General features: G+C 44.4%; 1 long non-coding RNA gene across 1 annotated transcript; it reads left to right on the forward strand.

Moving 5' to 3' along the window:
- Positions 1–116: 116 nt before the first annotated feature.
- LOC115075456 lies at positions 117–10,783 on the forward strand. The gene is made up of 3 exons (XR_003852520.1): positions 117–175; positions 1,263–1,402; positions 10,665–10,783. It is a non-coding gene; the product is annotated as an uncharacterized LOC115075456 (long non-coding RNA).
- The last annotated feature ends 1,040 nt before the right edge of the window (positions 10,784–11,823 follow it).

Raw genomic sequence — 11,823 nt, forward strand, 5'->3', positions numbered from 1 at the left:
TGGTCAGCCTCCAGCCCCTGGCCCTATCTCCAGGCTCCCATAATACTGGATTTATAATATGGAGAAACATTTTGGGATCATGACTGATATTTATCTTTCTTTCTTTGCAGCTGACCCCTAATTTGACTTCATCATATGGGCAAAGTCTACAAGGGAACCCCGATGTCTCTTTCAGGTATGCTTTGATGAAATCTAAAACCCACAGGGATGGTAATATGGGTATCTTAACACTTCTGGGTAGGACTGCATAGATAGCTTCACATGGAAAACTCGTTTTCTGTTGCATTGACATTGCTGTCTCATGTGGATGGCCATTCCTAAACTGTTAACAGCACAAACAATTCTCTCAGCTGTTGACAGAGGAGTAGTACCAATGTTTGTGTTCCTGAGGGAGTGGGGCTTTTCTTTATCTTCCTAACAAACTGCATTGCTATTTCTTTCTTTAATGCACCAGTTTTTCATGCCCAATATTTACAAAAACAACTAGAGAAGCCAATGCCGATATTACACAGTATCTCCTCCTCAGAAGGAAACATTGGTTGGGCAGAGGGGGCGGGTTGCCCGCTGCTCCAAATTGTATCTCATCTTCATCAAGCCTAGTGTGCTAATTGCCTGGTATACTGCACCTGGGTGCGACACCATAATGGATTTGGTGCAATGATTTAGATAAGTTTATTTATTTATTTAGTGATTTTTATATACCGCGGTAGGTAAAAAAATACATCACCTCGGTTTTCATTAAACAATAAATTAGCAACAGGCTTTACAGACAAAAATTAAAGTGTACAAGTTAATATTAATAGTCTGAATTTTATACAAAATGAATCTTGATATGCTCTACAGTTCAATAAGTCAGAATCATACATGCATTTAGTCAACAGGCAACTTTCAAAAGAGAGAAAGCGCGCGCGAGAGAGAAAAGCTTTATACTGCTGTTGTTTTTATGGTCCATTTTCATTTGGAAAACTAAAGAACTGGAACATAGGTTGACTTTCCCAAGGTAACAGAGAGAACAAGTGGAAACATGGGGTTTTCAATTCAAATAGCAAGATTTCTCCTAGGAGTCCAGTGCTTCACTCACTCACTAGACCACACTTCCTCTCAGCAGGAATGCAGCAGTGTTGAGTGTAACGGTGCAAACCCTAAGCATCCTGACGTCCCAAGGGATTATCTACGTTTTGGGATAGTGCTCTCTTTACTATGAGAAGGCTCTCTGTATGTGTCTTGGTACTTGCTGATGTCTTTTTTTTTTTTATACACAGTAATCAAGCACAGTGGGTTGGAGTCTCTGCCAAATACAAGTTAAATGCAACTTCTTCTGTAAGCAACAAAGTTGTGGCAAACTTTCTGGCCAGAAACCTTACCGAAGGTTTGGTGCGGAAGTCCAGCATTTTGGTAAACGGTAAGTTATCCCTGCTAATTTCTGAGGAACTGAGACCATTCTTCTGCATTAGGGAAGATGGAGCCTGGATTCACCCCTCCCCCCCAACTCACAATGAAATGTCACCTTTCTGTGTAACATGCACTTACAGGTTGCGGTTCAGTGGTGAACCACTACCATCACCATCACCACCACCCCAAATACACAGAGCACCTCCAGGTAGCCTGTGAAGGACACATAATTTTCAGGATGGGCTGAAATTATTGAAGCTAGACATGTGAATGGCATTCAATTTATAGATCCCCTGTCACTGACTGGGCATTGTTATGCAGCTTCTTTGTTCTTTTAGCTCAATCGAAAACAGGCCTGGGATGTGGTGCCAGGAGCCTTTACTCAAAAGTATCTGGAGCTTTTCCCCCTATTTTATATGCCCCCCAATACCTAACCCAACATATCTAGTATGGTCCCAGGTCAGGGGCCATGCATCGGAACTCCTTCCAGAAATTTGCAATTAGGGGCCCTGAATCCAGCCACCAGGTGTCTCTCTTAAGCAATGACCACAACGCCCTCCCCCAGGCATTGTGAACACTGCCTCGGCAGCATCCCCAGCCTCAACTAAGCCGGGAGCAGAAACATCAACTCGGGGATCAAACCTGGGACCTTCTGCATGGCAGTTGCTATCCATCTAAATATGGTCCCAATGTAGTTAGAATTAGTCTTGTTGCCATGCTTTGTAGTCACCAATAGTCTTTTTTTTTAAATATTTTTAGCTGAAAAGTTTAATATTGGAGTCTGACATTTAAAAGGTTTTGTTTTATTTTTCATGTCATTGTTTTTTTTCCTCATTTTGTTTAATTATTTGTTTTAGTGCATGCTAAAACCATTTAATGCATTCTAACTGGTTTTAGTGCGCACTAAATGAAAACTGAAATGAAACAAAAACTTGTGTTTTTCTGTTATTTCATTTTGAAAATGACATAAGCAAAAAATATCATTGATGCCTTTGTGTCATTTCAAAGTGAAAGCACATTCCTATGTAATAACGGGCAGGATGAGTATTACAAATGGCTATGCCAACATCCAAAATATATAAGAACATAAGAACATGCCATACTGAGTCAGACCAAGGGTCCATCAAGCCCAACATTCTGTCTCCAACAGTTGCCAATCCAGGCCATAAGAACCTGGCAAGTACCCAAAAACTAAGACTATCCCATGTTACTGTTGCTAGTAATTGCAGTGGCTATTTTCTAAGTCAACTTAATAGCAGGTAATGGATTTCTTCTCCAAGAACTTATCCAATCCTTTTTTAAACCCAGCTACACTAACTGCACTAACTGCATCCCCTGGCAACAAATTCCAGAGTTTAATTGTGCGTTAAGTGAAAAAGAACTTTCTCCGATTAGTTTTAAATGTGCCACATGCTAACTTCATGGCGTGCCCCCAGCCCTTCTATTATCCGAAAGAGTAAATAACCAATTCACATCTACCCATTCCAGACATCTCATGATTTTAAACATCTCTATCATATCCCCCCTCAGTCGTCTCTTCTCCAAGCTGAACAGTGCTAACCTCTTTAGTCTTTCCTCTTAGGGGAGCTGTTCCATCCCATTTATCATTTTGGTCGGCCTTCTCTGTATCTTCTCCATCGCAACTATATCTTTTTTGAGATGCAGCGACCAGAATTGTACACAGTATTCAAGGTGCGGTCTCACCATGGAGCGATACAGAGGCATTATGACATTTTCCGTATTATTCACCATTCCCTTTCTAATAATTCCCAACATTCTGTTTGCTTTTTTTTTTACTGCTGCAGCACACTGAACAGATGATTTCAATGTGTTATCCACTATGACGCCTAGATCTCTTTCTTGGGTGGTAGCTCCTAATATGGAACCTAACATAGCATGGGTTATTTTTCCCTATATGCATCACTTGTCAAAATTAAATTTCATCTGCCATTTGGATGCACAATTTTCAAGTCTCACAAGCTCTTCCTGCAATTTATCACAATCAGCTTGTGATTTAACTACTCTGAATAATTTTGTATCATCTGCAAATTTGATTATCTCACTCGTCGTATTCCTTTCCAGATCATTTATAAATATATTGAAAAGTAAGGGTCCCAATACAGATCCCTGAGGCACTCCACTGCCCACTCCCTTCCACTGAGAAAATTGTCCATCTAATCCTACTCTCTGTTTCCTGTCTTTTTGAAATCCACAAAAGGACATCGCCACCTATCCCATGACTTTTTACTTTTCCTAGAAGCCTCTCATGAGGAACTTTGTCAAACCCCTTCTGAAAATCCAGGTATACTACATCTACCAGTTCACCTTTATCCACATGTTTATTAACTCCTTCAAAAAAGTGAAGCAGATTTGTGAGGTAAGACTTGCCTTGGGTAAAGCCAGGCTGACTTTGTTCCATTAAACCATTTCTTTCTATATGTTCTGTGATTTTGATCTTTAGAACACTTTCCACTATTTTCTCTGGCACTAAAGTCAGACTAACTGGTCTGAGGTTTCCTGGATCGCCCCTGGAGCCCTTTTTAAATATTGGGGTTACATTAGCCAGGTACAATGGATGATTTTAATGATAGGTTACAATGATTTTAATGATAGGTTACAAATCTTTACTGATAGGTCTGAAATTTCATTTTTTAGTTCCTTCAGAGCCCTGGGGTGTATACCATCTGGTCCGGGTGATTTACTACTCTTCAGTTTGTCAATCAGGCCTACCACATCTTCTAGGTTCAGCATGATTTGGCTAAGTCCATCTGAATCATTACCTATGAAAACCTTCTCCGGAAACGGTATCTCCCCAACATCCTCTTCTGTAAACACCGAAGCAAAGAAATCATTTAATCTTTCCGTGATAGCCTTATCTTCTCTAAGTGCCCCTTTAACCCCTCGATCATCTAACAGTCCAACTGACTCCCTCACAGGCTTTCTGCTTTGGATATATTTTAAAAAGTTTTTACTGTGAGTTTTTGCCTCTACGACCAACTTCATTTCAAATTCTCTCTTAGCCTGTCTTATCAATGTCTTACATTTAACTTGCCAACGTTTATGCATTATCCTATTTTCTTCTGTTGGATCCTTCTTCCAATTTTTGAATGAAGATCTTTTGGCTAAAATAGCTTTTTTCACCTCACCTTTTAACCATGCCGATAATCATTTTGCCTTCCTTCCACCTTTCTTAATGTGTGGAATACATCTGGACTGTGCTTCTTGCACACCTTTTACCTTTGTAGCTGCTCCTTTCATTTTTTTTCTAACTATTTTTCTCATTTTATCAAAGTTTCCCTTTTGAAAGTTTAGCACGAGAGCCATGGATTTGCTTACTGTCCCCCTTCCAGTCATTAATTCAAATTTGTCATATTATGATCACTATTGCCAAGTGACACTACCACCATTACCTCTCTCACCAAATCCTGTGCTCCACTGAGAATTAGATCTAAAATTGCTCCCTCTCTCATTGGTTTCTGAACCAATTGCTCTATAAAACCTTTTGTAAATATTTTACTTCAGTATAATTTATTTAACTACTGTCTCCTTTCTCCCCCAGTTCTAGCAACCCGGTTATATTGTAACTTTATTGTTTCTTATGCACTTGTTATATGTACTAAGTTACTGCACCCCTTGTTATCTGTAAACCGGCATGATATGATTGTATCATGAATGCCGGTATAAAAAAGCTCTAAATAAATAAATAAATAAATAAATAAATAAATAAAAAATAAAACTGTCATTTATTCTAACCAGGAACTTTATCTCTCTAGCACAGTGGTTCTCAACCTTTTTTCTGTCGGGACATACCTGACAGATGGTTCTCACATGCATGACACCCTGACCCATGATCGTCACGGGGCTAGATGTAAAAGTACAGTTTGCATCCACGGGAACCCCCCGACCCACAATAATGGATGTAAAGCAGAATTACGACATTCCCCATACAACTCACCCTACAAAAAAGATATTCTGGTTCTGGTGTCATCTCAGTAACAGCAACTCAAACTCCTTCTACTTCCAGGCTCAATAGCCCTACTTATGAAAAGACAGCAGTTTACCACCAATGCATGTCCTCTTGAGAAAACACAACAAATAAGACGGATACAAACGCTTACATGCTAGTAAAATATCTCACCTCAGTAACATACACAGAACCGACCTAACATACTCCCAGGATCTGTAGTAATGCACATAAACTAATCCGCACACAGTTACACCTGTATTATGGAATACACTCAAACAGGAGCAACCCTATCTATGAAAAGGCAACACTTCAAATATTAAATCAGGCCCTGAAAACCAATACACCTCTTATTAGGAAAACAGAACTAGCAAGCAGCTATAGATCCCCACACAGAAATAATTGTAAAACTATACTAATAAGCAGAATAAATGTTTCAAAACAGCTATGAACAGAATAACATCCAACAATTAAAAACTCATAAAAACTATTACAAATTCTCCAAACACCAATAAAATATTAAAAAAAAAAAGCAGACACATCACATAATATTAAATAATCAAAATGGCAGTCAATCAAGAAAAATAAACTTAAAAAGCCACCTTTACTTACCCCCTCCAGCAGCTCTCCTACTCCTCTTCCATGCAGGCCGTAGCACACAGCAGAAGCAGCAGTTGAGGCTAAGCTCTATATTCATGGTCCTCTTCCTTAGGGAATTGGCAATCCTTCTTGAATATAGACTTTCATTCAATTGACAACAACGCTGCAAATGACGAGTAGTCCGGACGGCAAGTTACCCTACTGCCGTTGTCTGGCTTGCTGATGCGGTCTTATCAAAACTTTAAATTATCAGCACATCGGGTGTATACAGTTTGAAGATTTGGATCCTGAGTCTTTTTGGTTTTTTGTGTCCTCTTCCTTAGGGCCCATCTCTCTCATACACACACCATACCAGTCATGCATGCCCCCATGACCAGTTTCTGTCTCTCACACACCAATCATCTCCCAAACAGTCTTTGACACACTCACCAGTCACCTTCCTGAACAGTTTCTCTCATGCCATACACACACAGGCTTCCCACTCCCGTGTTCCACTTACATATACGGGCTTTTCACTCTCATAATCACTTTCTCTGTCTCACACACTCTCACTCCCATGCTTGTTCTCTCCACATGCACAGGCTTCTCATTCCCAAAATCACTTTCTCTGTCTCACACACACTCACCAGTCTCTCTCTCATTTCCATGCTCGCTCTCCAGGTTCACAGGCTTCTCATTCCCTGAATCACATTCTTTCTCTCACATTCACACACACCAGTCTCTTTCTCTCACACACACACACTGTCACCTTACCAACCAGTCTCTCTCTCATGCATGCACACACATACACAGGCTTCCCACTCCCATGCTTTCTTTCACACACCCCCACAACACCAGGCTTCTTACGCCCATGTTTTCTCACATACCCATATGTCTCACTTCCATGCTTTTTCTCTCTCTCTCACACATCAGTCATCTCCCTGAGCAGTCACTTTCATTGTCTCTCACATATACACACACACACACACCAGCTCTCTGACCAGCTTCTCTCACTCACACACAGGCTGGCTGCTTCTCTCTCTCTCTCTCTCTCTCTCTCTCTCTCTCTCACTCACTTCCACTCCCCCCCGTCCCCCCCCAGCACAAATGGTAGCTGCTCCTCCTCCTCCGGCCCCCATCGGCCGCGGGAGGCTCGCGCTGCTGCCTCCTTTCCGGCTGCTTCAGTTGCTCGGGGGCCGCTGCTACTTTTCCACTCGGCACGGGCCGGCTCTTTCTCCTTCCCGCGCATCACTTCCTGTTCCGGGTCACGGGGGGGGGGGCGCGCGGGCAGAAAAAAAAAAGGCCCAGCCACGGGTGCCGGAGCTTCTTCCCGCGCCGCTGCCGTTCCCGCCGGGCTTGAACGTGCTGCCAGCCCGGCGGCAGCGGGGAGGGGAGAGACCGGGAGCGCGCGGCTCAGCGGTTGAGAAGCGCCGTCCCAGTGATGCATTTACCCCGTCAACATTGGGCAATTGAAATCTCAAAAGAAAACGTTGTATCACCATTTTTGTGGGGGTTTTTTTTTAGGTGCTTTCAATCTCTTTATCTTTGGAAACTTAATATTCGCCCGCACCTCTCCTTCATGAATTAGGGACCTTCCTAACCCCCACGGCGCTGCAAGCATGCCCTTGACTTTTTGCACCTGTGTGGGGCCTTATTAATCACAGCTCCAATAGTCCACTATTTGCACAGAGATTTTTTAACTTTTTTGCATTTTTCTTAAAACACAGAATGTTAATTCCCTTTTATTCTTTGTCGGAGTCAGAGGTCCCACACAGGTGAAAAAAACTCAAGGGCACTCTTGCAGCACCGTGGGGGTTAGGAAGGTCCCTAATTCATGAATGAGAGGTGTGTGCGAATATTAAGTTTCCAAAGATAAAGAGATTGATAGCACCTACAAAAAACAAACCAAAAATTGTGATACAACGTTTTCTTTTGAGGTTACTCAAATCGTTGTTCAGTGGGCAAAGAGATACATCTTTTATTGGTAATTGAAATCTCCCATTATTACCGCAGTTTGCTTAGCTTCCCTAATTTCTCTTAGCATTTCACTATCCATCTCACCATCTTGGCCAGGAGGATGGTAGTGTGTTGGGGAAGACTATCACTATAGTCTTACCCCAACACACAAGGGATTTCTACCCATAAAGATTTGATTGTTCACATAGGGGCGGATTTTCAGAGCCCTGCTCGCGTAAATCCGCCCAAAACCGGGCGGATTTACGCGAGCAGGGCCCTGCGCGCCGGGAAGCCTATTTTACATAGGCCTACCGGCGCGCGCAGAGCCCCGGGACTCGCGTAAGTCCCGGGGTTTTCGGAGGGGGCGTGTCGGGGGCGGGCCCGAACCGCGCGGCATTTTCGGGGCGTGTCGGGAGCGTTCCGGGGGCGTGGCTACGGCCCGGGGGCGTGGCCGCGCCCTCCGGACCCGCCCCCAGGTCGCGTCCCGGCGCGCAGGAGGCCTGCTGACACGCGGGGATTTACGCCTCCCTCTGGGAGGCGTAAATCCCCCGACAAAGGTAAGGGGGGGTTTAGACAGGGCCGGGTGGGTTAGGTAGGGGAAGGGAGGGGAAGGTGAGGGGAGGGCAAAGGAAAGTTCCCTCCAAGGCCGCTCCGATTTCGGAGCGGCCTTGGAGGGAACAGGGGTAGGCTGCGCGGCTCGGCGCGCGCCGATCCAGGATTTTAGCGGATACGCGCGGCTCCGCGCGTATCTACTAAAATCCAGCGTACTTTTGTTTGCGCCTGGAGCGCAAACAAAAGTAGGCTAATCGCGCTCGTTTTAAAATCCGCCCCACAGGTTCTTGCAGGATGTTTATCCTGCTGGACTCTATGCCATCCCGGACATAAAGCACCACATCGCCTCCCGGGAGCTCTTCTCTGTCATTGCGCTATAATTTGTACCCCGGTATAGCACTGTCCCATTGGTTATCCTCTTTCCATCATATCTCTGAGATGCCAATTAAGTCTATGTCATCATTCACTGCTATACATTCTAATTCTCCCATCTTACGTCTTAGACAACTGGCATTAGCATACAAACATTTTAAAGTTTGTTTTTTGCTTGTATTTTCATTCTGCTTTTTAATTGATAGGGATAAGTTAGAATTTTTTAGCTCAGGTGAGTTTTTAGTTACAGGCACTTGGACTATTTTTCTTATTATTGGAACCTCACTGTCGGGATGCCCTAATTCTAATGCATCATTAGTATCCTTTAAAGATACATCTCTCCGAACCATGCGCTGCTGAGCGACTGTCGGCTTTCTCCTTTGTTCTAGTTTAAAAGCTGCTCTATCTCCTTTTTAAAGGTTAGCGCCAGCAGTCTGGTTCCACCCTGGTTAAGGTGGAGCCCATCCCTTTGGAAGAGACTCCCCCTTCCCCAAAAGGTTCCCCAGTTCCTAACAAAACTGAATCCCTCTTCCTTGCACCATCGTCTCATCCACGCATTGAGACTCCGGAGCTCTGCCTGCCTCTGGTGACCTGCGCATGGAACAGGGAGCATTTCAGAGAATGCTACCCTGGAGGCTTTGGATTTAAGCTTTCTACCTAAGAGCCTAAATTTGGCTTCCAGAACCTCCCTCCCACATTTTCCTATGCTGTTGGTGCCCACATGTACCACGACAGCGAGCTCCTCCCCAGCACTGTCTAAAATCCTATCTAGGTAACGCGTGAGGTCCGCCACCTTCGCACCAGGTTGGCATGTTACCAGGCGGTCCTCACGCCCACCCGCCCCCCAGCTATCTACATTCCTAATAATCAAATCACCAACTATGACGGCCGACCTAACCCTTCCCTCCTGGGCAGTAGGCCTTGGGGAGATATCCTCGTTAGGAAAGGACAGTGCATCAACCTGGAGAGCAGGTCCTTGCTACGGGATCCTTTCCTGCTACACCAGGTTGATGCTTTCTGATCATGAGACCTTCTTCCTCCAAGGCAGCACCAGGGCTTCCCGTCTGAAGTTGGGACTTGGCTACTATGTCCCTGAAGGTCTCATCTATATACCTCTCTGTCTGCCTCAGCTCCTCCAGGTCTGCCACTCTAACCTCCAGAGATCGGACTCGTTCTCTGAGAGACAGGAGCTCTTTGCATCGCATGCACACGTACAACTTCTCACCAGCAGGTAAAAAATCATACATGTGACACTCGATGCAAAGGACTGGGAGGCCCCCCTCTTGCTGCTGGACTGCTGCCTTCATCTCAAATTTGTCAAGCATAGTTTTTTTAATATTGTGAGACTTTTGAGAATCAGAAGGGGGTTTTAAGAGCATAAAGTGCTTTTAGGGTATAGTGATGGAGAATTTGTGGGTCTGCTACTGAATTTTCCTTAACCTCAGTGGTTTACAAACTGACACTGAGCTGTCACATATTAAATAAATAGAAATGAGTGCCTCTGGTAACCCTGACGTCCCGAGCTTACCCTTCTGCCCTGAATGCAGCAGAATTAAGAAAGCCAACTTAACTCGAGTTTCCTTCTTTAGATGGTCCAGGCTGTCCAGCTATGAAACACAGAAATCAAACTGGTGCACAAAGACACTGATGGGTCTGGAGGGGTAAATGAAGGCACAAACATGAATGTTTATCAGCCTCAGTGGAATAGCTACAGCAGGGGAATGAAATATATTGTGTTAAGAGGGAAACCAGGAATGAGGTGAGGCAGGGGAAGAGAGAGAGAGAGAGAGAGAGAGACCATAAAAGTGGTGGAAGTTATCATCTCTTAACATCTTACTCCATCTCCCAGGTGAAAATGCGGATCTTATTCTCTACAATATCGCCATAAGGATTACAAACCGGGATTTCTCAAATGCTTTAAACGATAAAACCAGTCCAGAGTCTCAGTACCTGAGAGGAAACATAAGTGCAGGGGTAAGGAGCATCAGCTTGTAAGCCTTGCACTAGTTGTATATGTTTGTTTTTTCACTATTGGTATATTTCTTGCGTGCATGTCAACATTTAGAAACCCTTAAAAGAAAAAGGGTGATGTCTTATTATCCTCCCATTGAACCACTTTTAGCAAGGTGCAGCAAGACACTGGCAATGCTTTTAGCCAAAAGAGGATCTCTTCCTCTCCAGCCCTTAGGAGAGGAGGAGTGGTTAGAGCAGCGGACTACAAGCCAGGGTTCAAATCCTGCTGCCGCTCCTTGTGACCTTGGGCAAGTCACTTCACCTTCCATGGCCTCAGGTAGAAACTTACCCCTAGATTCATCAAGCCATGATGTATTTTTGTAGGAGTGGGTCCAGCTATCGCTGGGGGGTGACGCCATGTGACTAGGGTAAAGTCCAAGGATCATCTGATTCATTTTAAGGTAGGGGTGGTTCTTGAGGGGGGGGGGGTTGACATTTTTTAATTTTTTGAAGGGGGGGGAGTTGGATTGGTATTACTTTAGGGGGGCTGGGGGTGGATTGCTAAGATGTCAGGTGGGGCCAGGGGATGGATTGAGATCACTTTGGGGGACTATGGAGGCCTTGAATTCGGAGGAGGGCCATCGCTGCGGCCGCACGCATTGTTTGGAGTATTCTTCTATTTTTGGGGGAGTTGAGTCTGCCTCGACTGGCGACACTGGGGTGAAATGGGAGCCAGCACTGAACCCCGCTCAACCTCCCTGTTTGTCCGCAGTTTTGTTTTTTTAAATTTTTCTTCCACTTTAAATCTGTGGAGGGAGCCTTGAGGTCCGTTAGGGTCCTGGGCCTCAAACCACTGGTTCTCCAATGTTTGTAAGTGTATCTCATGTATATTCATTATGTAAATCCTGAAAACCCAATTGGCAGTGGGGTCACCACGGCAGGTCTGAGAAGGCCTGGTATAAAGTCCTTGGTTCTGCACTCCAGTACTTTCCTCCTCCTTCCCTCAACCCCCTCCAAACTGGTCTGCGTTACAAGATAGCCAATATATATATATA

Source organism: Rhinatrema bivittatum, chromosome 13 (assembly GCF_901001135.1).
Source record: "Rhinatrema bivittatum chromosome 13, aRhiBiv1.1, whole genome shotgun sequence".
Lineage (NCBI taxonomy): Eukaryota > Metazoa > Chordata > Amphibia > Gymnophiona > Rhinatrematidae > Rhinatrema > Rhinatrema bivittatum.